Genomic DNA, 12474 nt, shown 5'->3' with positions numbered 1-12474 from the left:
TCACTGTAAGTTCCTTTTAAATACAGTTCCATTCCTTAATTCCAGGCAGGCTCCTCCATTTTTCCAGATCCTGCCCTTTTTCTCCTTTCCAGCTTTTAAAAACTTTTAAATGTCCAGAAACCTTTATTATCCTTTTGACTTTTATTTTCAGCTTTGATGCCTATTAATGTCAAAGTGGATTTTTTTTCAGTTTCTTGCTTAAGTCTCTTAGCTGTCAGTATAAGGAAGGAAAGAAAAAAACCCTAATCCTTTCCCTTCTTTCTCTCCTTCGCAGCTTCAAAATCTTCTTTGGGAACAACGTTGTTAAGTTTAAATTCCAAGGTACCTTATTTGTTGCTTTTGCTGTTTGACCCGGTCAACCAAAACTTTCTCTTATTATCTTCCTCCTGCACATTCTTTTCTGGTCAAGTTCTTCTTTGTGGTGGCCATTTCTGACTACCACTACAACCGCCTTCGGGAAAGGGAGTAATGGCCAGCTGGGGAGGAGAGATGCGGCTCTCCTCAACCCTGCAGGCAGTCTCCCCCCTCTTCACCATCTCTACGGGGTGGCTTAGCCCCGAAACCAGCCGGCTCAGGGAGCTCCAGCAGCAAGCATGGATCGAAGCCTTGGAGAGACGAGGTTTCGGTCTGTCGCCGAAGAAGCCAGGAACAAGATCAGTTATTTTATAAGCTAAAATTTGACTGCAAAACAGGGCAGGCTGTTGTTGCCCAATCTTGGAATATAAAGTAATATATTTAAATTATCATCATCATTTATTAAGTTAAGACATCAAAGTCAAGAGTAAAAGGCAAATATACCTTTCAGAGAAGTGCATTCTGTAACTTATGAGCAATGAAAAAGAAAACTTTCTTACAGCAGAGAACACTTCAGAAAGGCCAATTATATATAAAAAAATATTCTCATAGGCAAAGTACAACCCAAATTGTGAAGGTGTTTTTGATCTCAGCTACCAAAAATTGGTTATCTAGCTTATATTGTTTTGAAGGGCAAAGCATAGAAAAACTGAATGTTATGTCCTCAAATCAACAGCATAATTTTATAAGCCAAAGACTTTCACCATTCCAGATCTATTCGTTCTTTATTTTTTTCTTAGAAAAAAAATCAGATCTGCAAATTAGGCCAATTAGGCAAATTAGGCAAATTAGGCAAGGGTTAAAAACATTGGTCTCCACTGAATTATTTAGTTAAACTATATATAATTTCTTTCGTTTTTCTTCTTTTTGAAGAAGTCAAGCATTACATTTCTGCTTTATCAAATAGCCTCCATCTAGAGTGTGTATGCCCACAAACTAGAGTTTCCTTTTATTGTTATCTTTTCTTCTCACATCACCTTTGGATAATCCTCCAATTCTCTAGACCTGATCTGGAAAATGCCTGATTTGTGGAGGGGGTGGGGATTATTTTAAGCATTTTCTATGATGAAGTTCTTTATAACACAAAAAAAACACAATGCTGTGTGCAAACCTTCGTTGATGTAATAAAAATACTATCTTAATGTCAATTCTGATTTTTTTTTATTAAAGTCAATGTATTAGTTTTTGCTTTTTGCTATAATATATTAGCAGATAGTATAACAACTTTTTCTCCATGCATCCTTCATTCATTTTGTAACAAGATGAGCAGATAGTATAACAACTTTTTCTCCATTCATCCTTCATTCATTTTGTAACAAGCTGAGTGAAAAATGTAAGCCTGCTGCTGCTATTATATTGTCAATGCAGCTTCTGACAGCTGCACTTCAAAATAAAAAAGAGTAGCTCACCATAATTTGGTTTAGAGGGTACAGAATAATGGATTTGAAACCTTGGAGGTCTTCTTGTCCAGTGGTCACCAATCTGTGGGCTGGGGGCCACTGGTGGTCCATGAAAAAAATTTGGTGGTCTGCAGAGAAATGTCCCCCCCCAAAGCACCCCCAAAGTAATTAATCCAGGCTGCATGGAAACACAAGGCTGTGCCACCACATGGCCCACCCATCCTCTGGTCCCCACTCATTGGCCAAGACCACAGAGAGAAGCAGCCGGAGTCACTCTCATCTCTTGAGAGCCTGGGCAAAGTTTCCCGCGCTGCTCGTGCTTCAGAACTTTGATTCCCAGGGACAGGAGTTCAGCCAAGCTACCTGCAAAATTGTCTCTCTCTCAAGGAGTACTCGCATAGAGTGAAGCAGCTGGAGTCACTCTCATCTCTGAAGAGGACAACTGAAATTTCCTGTGCTGCTTCTGCAAGCCCTTCTAGAGAGAGAGAGAGAGAGATGATGCTTTTGCGAGTGGCCCGGGAAACTTTGGCCAGGCTCCTTGAGTGAAGGTGGAATGCTGATGTCATGCAAATGCAAGTAATGCGGCACTCCAGCACCTTCCAGCCATCACCATTGTTGCTTCAGCCCGCCTGTGTCAACAGCACCATTATTTGTCCTGGCCAGTGAGTGCTGCACTGCTTTTTGCACGTTGCACCACCCACAAATTTGCACATTACACGTGCCACCCCCTACGGCAGAGATTTCCAACCCCACCATGGGCTGGTCCCATATTCCAGAGTTGCAGTAGTCACAAGACTGGGTCTTTGGTCATCTCGGAGCAGCTCCTCCAGTCCATAGCAGGCCGATGCATCCGGGTAAAGGAGCAGCTGCTCTGGGATGACCTGAAGGCAGCTCTGGAATATGGGACCGACTTTCCCACCATCAACAAGCCACCATCAGTCAAAATTCATATTAGTGGTCTGCTGGATTTAAAATTATGAATTTGGTGTTCTGTGAGGTACAAAAGGTTGGCAATCCCTGTTCTAGTCCAACTCTCTGCTCAAGCAGGAGACTCTATAACAGTGGTGGCTAACCTTTTTGGACTCCTGTGCAAAAAATTGTGTGCATGCTTGCACACTCGCATTTGCGTGCCAACACCCAGAAGGCAATGTGCGCCCCACAGAACCCTATGCATGTGCCCATAATCCCCACCCACCCACACCGCCCCCTTACCTGCACTGTGCCACATCGTTGATTTAAGGCCGGTTTGAGGCCTTTTTCGGCCTCCCAAAGGCTTGAGGAAAGCTTCTGCAGGCTTCTGCAGACTTCGCAGGCTGAAAACTGGCCCTGTTTCATCACTTCCGGTATTTTTGGAAAAAGGCCTCAAAGCTGCCGAAAATCAGCTGTGAGATGTGTGCATTCCCAGTGAGGTAAGTTTACCTGCAGTTCGCGTGCCGGCACAAATGGCTCTGTGTGCAACCTGTGGCTTCGCCATCACAACTCTATACCATTTCAGACCAATGGTTGTCCAATCTCTTCTTAAAAACCTCCAGTGCTGAAGCACCCACAATTTCTGAAGGCAAGCCGTTCCACTGGTTAATTGTTCTCAATTGTTCTTCAGTGGTCTTGTGGGCCAGCTCTTGCACATTCTGCTATATGGGTCTTTTGCCCTTCAAAACAAGCCATTGGCCCTGAGTGACTTCTTTCTCCTCATTTAGCAGTCTAGCACAATGTCTGTTCCAATAACTATAAATCCAAATAAAAATGGAGCATTCAGCATGCTGCTCTGTCTCTGAATGGTGAGATCATTGAGCTGTCAAATAAATGTTCCAAGCAGAATATTTTTTTTAATGAAGAAACATTGAATCACCACTCACTGGGAATATTATTACAGTTTTGGCAGCCAGCATAATTCACCTTTGACAAATAATTTCATTTGATCATTCCTCCAATATTATTACCTATCATTCAAAAATTAACTATTTATGGTTGCCATATAGGACATAGAAAAATGTTTTATCACAATGTATGTATGCGACCTGTAGTGTGCAAATTGCCCTTGATCCAATTTGAATTATTAGATCTGGATTGCTGAATTAGTTTGAGCTAAATCCTTAAATCAGTTCAGTCTGAATCTACCAAATTGGATCAATTTGATATTAGTCCATTCATGCTCATAGAAACTCATTACAAAATTCATTCAAATCAGTTTAATAGAATGCAGATAACTTTGATCTGATTTAAGCAACCCAAATCAAAAAGTTGGTTCAGAGAAATGAAGATATATTTACAAAAGAAAAAGCCTAAATCATCTACTTGAATATTTTTTCTGATTCCCAATTCCATCCAAAATATTAATATTTGATTGAAATAACATTTAAATAGTTCACAAGTATGCAAGACAAGCAGAAAATAGATCTACATTTAAACTTTGCAATAACCATAATTCAATGTATACAATTTAAATCAGAATATGGTAACTCAATTCATAAGGTGTTCTTATGTTGATAAGAACATAAAAATAAAATGACCTACTTAGATAAGATGGTACATTTTAAGCTTTTAACTGGTAAACAGTACATCACACAGTTCAATGTTATATGTTCCCTTCTTTTATAATGCAGCTGAAGAACTAAGCTGATTACAAAATACAATATAATTAATACTGTCTGATTAAGAAAGAAAAAAGTCACAATCTTTTGTGATTGAATCCTTGCTAGCATTAAATTAGAACAAATAATTCATGAATTTTTCTTGCATGTATTTTACAAAATGCTAAAAAAAATTCTAATTGGATGTTGCTTACCTAAGTACTATAATAACAGGTATTAACTGTCATTTAGATTGGCTTATGATCTCCATTATGCATTGTTATCTATTTGTCTTTGAATTAAGTAACATTACCTGTTTCATATTCTGTTGCAAGACACACACTAGCTTGATTTACAAATGGTTTATTGAAGAGCAGCACTCCAGGAAGTTACAAAGGCAGGGAGAGAGCTGTTTGTGCAAATCCACACAATGCTCTAGAAAATTCAGAGAAGTGAACTTTGCCTAGCAGCTAGGTGGTTAGAGGTTTCAGTCCAAACAGAGCATGAATTCACAGTCCAAGAACCAAACATTGGAAGGGTTAGTCAGCTGATGTGACTGGAGTGCCGAGAATCAAGAAGTAGAGAGGGACACCAGGACTCAGGAATGAGTCCTGGCATCCTTCTCTACTTCTCTCAGAGGAGAAGAGGTGAGTTGTTTGCAAAAAAAAAAAAAAAAAGCTGGCCCTGTTCTTAAATAGACCCACAATGTGGCTCAGTTGCAGACAAGGGCGCCTTTCTTCTTGAGTGCCCCTTTCAGCATTCCAAAGAAATTACACGACTTTTCCTAAACCTATTCCTGCTCCTGATTTCTGTAAAATCTATCTCAATCAGTTGCAGTAGTGGTATTCTACCAGTTTGGCCCAATTCTGCCAAGCCAGTAGCAGCAATGAGCAGCAGAGACCAAAACGGTTGTCTATGCCACTCTGCTGTTGGTCCCACCCAACTGCCTGGGCTCACCTATATCCTATGCTTATACTCACTTTTATCCTCTGCTTTTGAAACGCAGCTGCTTTGTGTGGCACAACAGAGTGCCGCACGGCAGCTGCTGAAGCAACCGGAAGAGTGCAGGCTTGCAGGAGGTGAGTTGGAATGCTTCTGCACAGGGGTGGGATTCAAATTTTTTAACAACCGGTTCTGTGGGTGTGGCTTAGTTGGTGGGCATGGCTTGGTGGTCATGTAACTGGGTGGATTTGGCTTGGTGGTCATGTTATTGGCTGGGCGTGGCCAACTCAATATCACTCACATCAAGGCACATGTCTCCTTGCCTGGCTTCTCATGACTGTGGGGATGCTGCAACAGTCGTAAGTGTGAAAAATGGTCATAAGTCACTTTTTTCAGTGCCATTGTAACTTTGAATGGTCACTCCATTCAAAGAAAAAAAACTCCAGAGAAGTTCCTGAGACAGGAAGTCTAGTCCTGCCAAGAATGTAATAAGGGTTAACTGAGAGGTAGTTTCTGTAAACAACACCAGAATGTTTCCTTCCTGCCTTCCTTACAGGATTAGGCCAGTAATTTCTTCCAACAACTGGGTCTCCGGACTGCTTAGAATGTTAACAACTGGTTCTAGCGAATAGGTGTGAACTGGTAGAATCCCACCCCTGCCTCTGCACCTGCACAAACATCTCTGCACCTGCACAAAGTGCATGTTTTGCATGCGCATGCACACAAAGTGTGTGCATGCATGCAAATTTCACCCACCAAGCCACACCTATCAAACCGGTGGTAGGTAAAACTTTTTGAATCCCACCACTGATCAATTGGCTTATTTTCTGCCACCTCTGGCAGAATGGCAACTTGAAGAATCAGGCCCCTCAACCTCTGAGTCTGAGCTATCAGACTAGCTCCTAACATTTCACCTCTGTTTGCTAAAAATAGCAGGATAGGCATAAAATGTCAAGTTGTTGTTAAGCAAATCTTTTACACAATATTACACTACATGACATTACACTACATGATTAAAATGATAGATCTGATGGCTAAAAAAAGGTCATAGTTGCCTGCTTATTATAATTTTTGATAAGTATCAGTTATTGTTGGGCCTAGATTTGTATGTTTCTCATTTACCTTTTGAACTCTAGGTGGCTCGGGAGTTCACAAAGTGAACAATATTTTTAAAAAATTCTAAAAAGAAATCTAATGGAACAAAATAGTCTTTCCATATATCTCCTTATCTCAAAGGTGCCCACACAGCCATTTTAAATCAATGGAAGAAGATTCAGGTTTTTTAAAAAGAATGCTTGAAGGAGGGTGAAAAAGAGCAGGCTGACTACAAAATGACCAGTACCTGCACTGTTGTTGCCCAATCAATTAAAATCTTTCCTTAGCCAGCACAAAAATGTTGGCTATAAACATTGAACAGAGGCAGCTGGGGGGAGGCATGAGGGTGTGTGGGAGAGAGGGAAAGATCTGTGTGGTCTTCTATGGAAATAAAACAGCCTAAAGCAGATAGAAAAAGTTGCTGTTTGCCAGTAGTAGGACTCAATGAGTAATAGTTGGAGGAGCAGTAGGAGAGTGGAATAGAGAATAGTAAGTACTATGTTTGGGGGTTTGTGTCAGAGGAGTATTCAGCAGGTTCTGACCAGTTCTGGAGAACCGGTAGTGGAAAATTTGAGTAGTTCAGAGAACCAGAAAATACCACGTCTCACTGGAGATTTTACAGTATCCTTCCCTTTCCACACCCACCAAGCCACGCCCATAGAACTGGTAGTAAAAAAAAATTGAATGCCACCACTGGCTTGCATATGTGTTGCCTAGGAACCTGTGTGGTTGTGTTGGCTTTCTTGGGGTTTGGAGCCAAGTAACTCAACCATACATAAAAAGAACCCATGATAATGAACAAAATGGAAAGCATTCCATTCTCTGTGGAAATGTTACCCTAAAAGGCAAGAACAGAGCAGATAAGGCCAATAATAGAGAAGAATGTAATATATTGTATATTTAGATGGAATTAGCACACAAATGTGCTAATTGTTCAGCAAACTCACATGAATTTATGATCTAATGGTAGTTTAGAATTCTACAGTGGACCACTAATTAAGTAGTAGTTGTTTATATGAACTTTAACTATTTGCATACCACATTCCCTTCTTCAGACCAGATAAAATAGATTACAATGATAAAGACTATCTTTAAAATACATTCAATCCTTAGTTTGAAAAAAATTGACATAGAGTGAGCAAAGCTAATTTTGAAAACATAAGGTGCAGCAATCTTACCTACATCAAATAGAAAGTTTATCTATCAGAACAGCCTGCTTGCTGTAACTGATTATTCCATGAAGCAGTAATACCAGTGCAATCTTTGGTTGTATAAACAAAGGCATAGAATCAAAATCACATGAAATATTAGTACCACTTTATAAATTCTTAATAAAACCACACCTGGAGTACTGCATCCAGTTTTAGTCATCACATTATAAAAAAGTGACTTTGGGGAAAAAAAAGTGCAAAGAAAAGCAAATAAGATGATTAAGAGCTTGGAAATAAAAACACATGAAGAACAGTTACAGGAATTGGGTTGGCCAGTCTAGAGAAAAGAAGGACTAGGGGTGACATGATAGTAGTATTCCAATATTTGAGGAGCTGCCACAAAGTATAGGATCTCCTGCTTGATCGGGGGGTCGATTAGAAGACCTCCAAGGTCCCTTCCATCTCTATTCTGATTAATTGATTGATCATACTGACTGTTAAGCGAGAAGAGATGGGAGTTTCAGGGCAAGGATCATGGAGAGAGGGGGATGCGATGGGAAGTCAGAGTACTGCAGGCAGTTGCTACTGAACATGGGCAGGCTAGCAGGGGCCATGTGTGGTGGGAAGTGCTTTGGAAAGGTATGTACTATAGAACATAGGCAGGAAAATCCTGAGATCTTATACTCTGTAGTGAAGCTTCATGAGAGAAAATAGGCAAGACAAACTTGTGGCTTTCCCTGACTGCTTCTCCATTGATTTTGCTTGTGGGAAGTAGGCAGGGGAAGATTACAAAGGGTAATCACATGACCCCAAGGACACTGTGAAACCTGAAACTTTGAGGACCAGAATACCGTTCCTCCAATGCCATCATAACTCTGAGCAGTCACCGACAAGCATTCATAACCTGAATGCTCTTATTGAACAAATCTTTAAATGTATCTAATATTCGTTGTTAGTTTCAAAAGTTTGCAACTGACTTTTGAGTGAGTTCAGCCATGATCAATTGAAGAAACAAGAAAAAATGAATATACTGCAGAACTTTTTCTACAAGAAGTCATTTTTCATTGTCATTGTGTCATTGAGGGCATGAACGTATGGAGAGTTATCCACATTACAGAGTTGCTATAAGAAGTGTAACACAATCACATCTAAGAATATCTTTGAATTTTACAAACGCTATTCCTATGCCAAATATTGAATTGATTGGTGGCTAATTATGGGAAATTATAAAGTATAATACATTATAATCAAAATTCTGTCCGTTGTAGTATAGGGAAGAGGTTGTAAGAAGAGTGGTCATTCTAATCTGTTTCAGGAATGAATTACCTAGCAATAGATCAGCTACTCAAAATGATGTGTACCATGTGCTTGCTTAGCCTCTACAGTTGGCAGCTTCATTGTTCCCAAAGAACAGAGCTGTCAAAGGAAGTCATGGTTTTAGAGAGACAGATGGTCTCTATGGTAGACTGAAAACATGAACAGCTTTGAAAATTAGGATAAAAAGATCAATTTGTCTGAGTACTCATTAGGGAAGCAAGTAAAGTTAGAGGGAAATGCAAAGGTTTTGAGTTTTCCGTAACCTGTGCCACAAAAAGATTGTCTCTTAAATACTAATTATCAAACATGTATTGGAGTATTGTTTCATTATGTATTTTTAAATGTTACTAAGAGATGATTCAAGCTGATCAACTCCAGGTAGAAAAACAATGGACTTTGTTATTTGATTTAGTTTTAATGGATTACTGATAAATTCTAACTCTGCCTTACTTTGTGTGGGCTGGGTTGGATGGAATCCAGATTAAAATATCTGGTTGAACTTTGCAGTTAACTTAGCTTGACCCACCCTAGCATGGTAATTCACAGAAAATAAAGAAGTATCTAAAAATAATTGATTTCTACTGGAAGTAAACCAAAAGTACAGTAGTGTAAAACGAAACCATTGTTTGTGGATTTGTATATAAACTTTTTTCTCTACCTCTTGATCAGTAACGAATTATTAGTTTTGAGTTCTTCTACAACAAGGCTACCCAATCCTACATAGATGGATTGACCAAAGGCCAGTTGAAAGGGCCTTGGGGTAGATCTTTTTGTGTTGAATTCAAAGCCTTTCTAGCTTAGTAGCTGGTTTTCCTTCTGGTCTTGTTGAGTATTGGATATAATCTAGTTAAGTTCTTTCTTCATTTCACCACCACTTTGTTTTATTGTTCCACCAGCCTCTACATTCATTTTGGTGCCATTTTTCTCTGCCAGTAGATCTGAGGTCTCTTGGCAGAATATATTCTCATCTAGCAAAAATGACTTCACTTTGCCAAACCACATCATCCTAAATCCCTTCAAATAACTTATTGTTTTTTTATGAGTGTTCTGTGTTTGCATTCTTGTAACCCTGTACTCTGATTGGCTGGGGCGCACAGCATTCAGATTGGTTGAGTGTACAGCACTGATTGGCCGTTACGGATCAACCGCGATTGGCCTAGCCGATCGCGGGAGATTCGAATGGCTGTCATTGGCCGTGGCGCCTGGTACGAGTTCTATATAAGCCGCTGCCAATCCGATGCAAGCCAAGATGATCTACTGCCTAATAAAAAGAGCTTGAAAGTCACTGGCCTCGCATCTCTCATTGGGACCGATCCACCAACATAACAGTTAGGCTTGTACCTTTTGGCTGCAACTGAAAACCCACCTGTGTATGCTTCACTGAACATTCCTTTTTTTGGTATTATATTTTGTTTTTTTCTAATCTTATTTGATTATAGGGAATCATGGGAAGGCATTTTTAATTTTGCCAGCTATTGGACAATAGAAAGTAGAGAAACTGCTTCCAAACTAATCTTGTAAAAAATTAAATGTAAATCTGAAAATAAGAGTTTGTTTTTTCTTTCCCAATAAGCACATAATTATAATTTTGAGTTTCAATGTGTATTGTAAACCTAAAATGAACAAATACTGAAATAATAGAGGCTTTGGTCAGCTGGTCCACCATTTGCTTTATCACTCCTAAAATTAATTTGACAAGGTCATTTGATGCTAAATCATGAAATACTCCATTGTTTCATATTAAATAATTCCACTGGACTCCAACTGAAGAAAAAGGGCCAGTTCATAAAAGAAACTGCAATTTCTGATATATCATAGGCAGACAAAGTTTCCATCCCCAAAATTTGTATCAATTGCCAAGTAAATCTGTTGGGATAAATATTTATTATATATCCATCCAACATATCAAATTGTTCCACTTGTCAAAGCTTTGGAATTGTATCCCTGGTGCCTAGTCCTAAAGGTGAATATAGTTTGTGAAAATAACCTTGGGTCTATTTTGTTTTTCTCACCATGTCAAGAAGATGAGAAAGTAGAGTGGAGAAAACTGAGATATGAAGATTTGACATATGTTGGACATTAGTAATATAATTTTGAACAAACTGAAGAATAGAAATATCATCTGTAACAAGGATTTACATACATGGCTGTAAATTATAACAGACTACAATACAGGCAGAAAATGTGGTATCTAGGCTGCTTGGTGAACCACTGGATTCTTCCAAATATATTATTTCCTGCTCTCATTCCCATTTTCAGGTATGAAAATGAGATATATACTAGTATTCACCCTTTAAAAAAATTACCTTGTATAAACTAAAAGTTCCTGCCTAAAGTTTTTAATTTGTCCAAGTCTTTAGTGTCCTTTCCTGTCCTTCACATTAATGGTTCCAAATCAGACAGAGGAAACTCGGAGGTCATTGTTTATGTACACCTATAATCTCGTTCCAGAGGAAAGCTTATGTGAGACCATGGAATAAGCATTTATGTTTTGCTATATTTAGACTGAATGGAATGGAATGCAATGTTATCAAAGAAAATCATCTGCAGCACTCTTGATGATTGACTGAAAAAAGAAAACCTATAGATTTTGATCACTTTTTTGTACTGTTTGTGCATGAGGTTCAATGTTTATTGAAGGAATTACTAATCCCATTCCATAGGTCAACTTTTATCCACTTAATACTTACAAAATGTCATTCACTACTTCTTTCAATGCTGTGAGAATAATTTTTTTATAACTCTTTAGAAAATGGAAACACAGAAGCCTCAATCAGGCACATAAGTAAGAGATAATAATTCACATGTTCTGAACGCCAATTATTAAAATAGCTTTTGTGGTTCTAATTATGAAGAACAGTAAGAATTCATTAAACTGGGGATTATTTAGAGAGAACTGGTATAATGGCTGTGTGCCTGTAAGATCAGGTTAAATAAAGATCTAGCCAAGTGTTTTGTGGCTTGAAAAACCATTGGATAGAAATATATAAATCATGGATTGGCATGACACAAAGTCAGCATTCTTGGGACAGGAGACAAAATTAGAGTTACCATTCATTCTGTTAATTCTATAGAAGACTAAGAAGTTCATTATCAATTGAAAAAAGATACAGAATCATTTTAATCAAATTAAAAAATGGGACAATTGACTAATAGTTAAAGTGGTCTGTTATATTATTGAATGATTCAAAAGAACATGGATCTGAACCTTTCCAAAGGTGTACAATGAGTTGATTGGGAAGTGGCAGGTGCAGAGGGGAAAAAAGAGTGTGGTTGTTATGGAATAAGAGACAACAGTGGCAAAAACTGAGATAATTGACTAGAAAGACTCCCAAGATTTCTCATTCTGAGCTATCCTAGTTTATACTGTTGGAAGTACATGGATATCTGGAAAGATAGCCATTCCATATCCCTTGTTTTAAATGTTATAGTCTTTGTGTTCTTCAACTTAAGATACTTTGGCTGAGATGTCACTCTTAAATATCTAAGTTGTCTGTATCAACCCAAAGGGTCAATAGGATTATCCATTATTGTTGTTGCTGTGGTTGATCTCATAGACATTCAGATGTTTAGGCTGGATCTGTCATTTTTGTCCATTTAATTAGTTCTTATCAGTATTTATTATTCAGAGTAGTATTTTACTTT

General features: G+C 38.6%; 1 protein-coding gene and 1 long non-coding RNA gene across 2 annotated transcripts in view; one reads left to right on the top strand and one right to left on the bottom strand.

The window, feature by feature from the left end:
• LOC148123938 (uncharacterized) overlaps positions 1-4699 on the bottom strand; it is a 59947-nt gene extending 55248 nt beyond the window's left edge. Inside the window, exon 1 of the long non-coding RNA XR_015740469.1 lies at positions 4638-4699. This is a non-coding gene — a long non-coding RNA (uncharacterized LOC148123938). The remainder of the gene's footprint in view (positions 1-4637) is intronic.
• Positions 1-12474, top strand: part of ZNF804B (zinc finger protein 804B) — a 215298-nt gene that overhangs the window by 133418 nt on the left and 69406 nt on the right. The gene's annotated exons all lie outside the window — the stretch shown is intronic.

Source organism: Pseudonaja textilis, chromosome Z (genome assembly GCF_049901715.1).
Source record: "Pseudonaja textilis isolate UNSWEBS1 chromosome Z, rPseTex1.2, whole genome shotgun sequence".
Lineage (NCBI taxonomy): Eukaryota > Metazoa > Chordata > Lepidosauria > Squamata > Elapidae > Pseudonaja > Pseudonaja textilis.
Note: the sequence above shows the minus strand (reverse complement) of the source record. Positions and strands in the feature narration are given on the sequence as shown.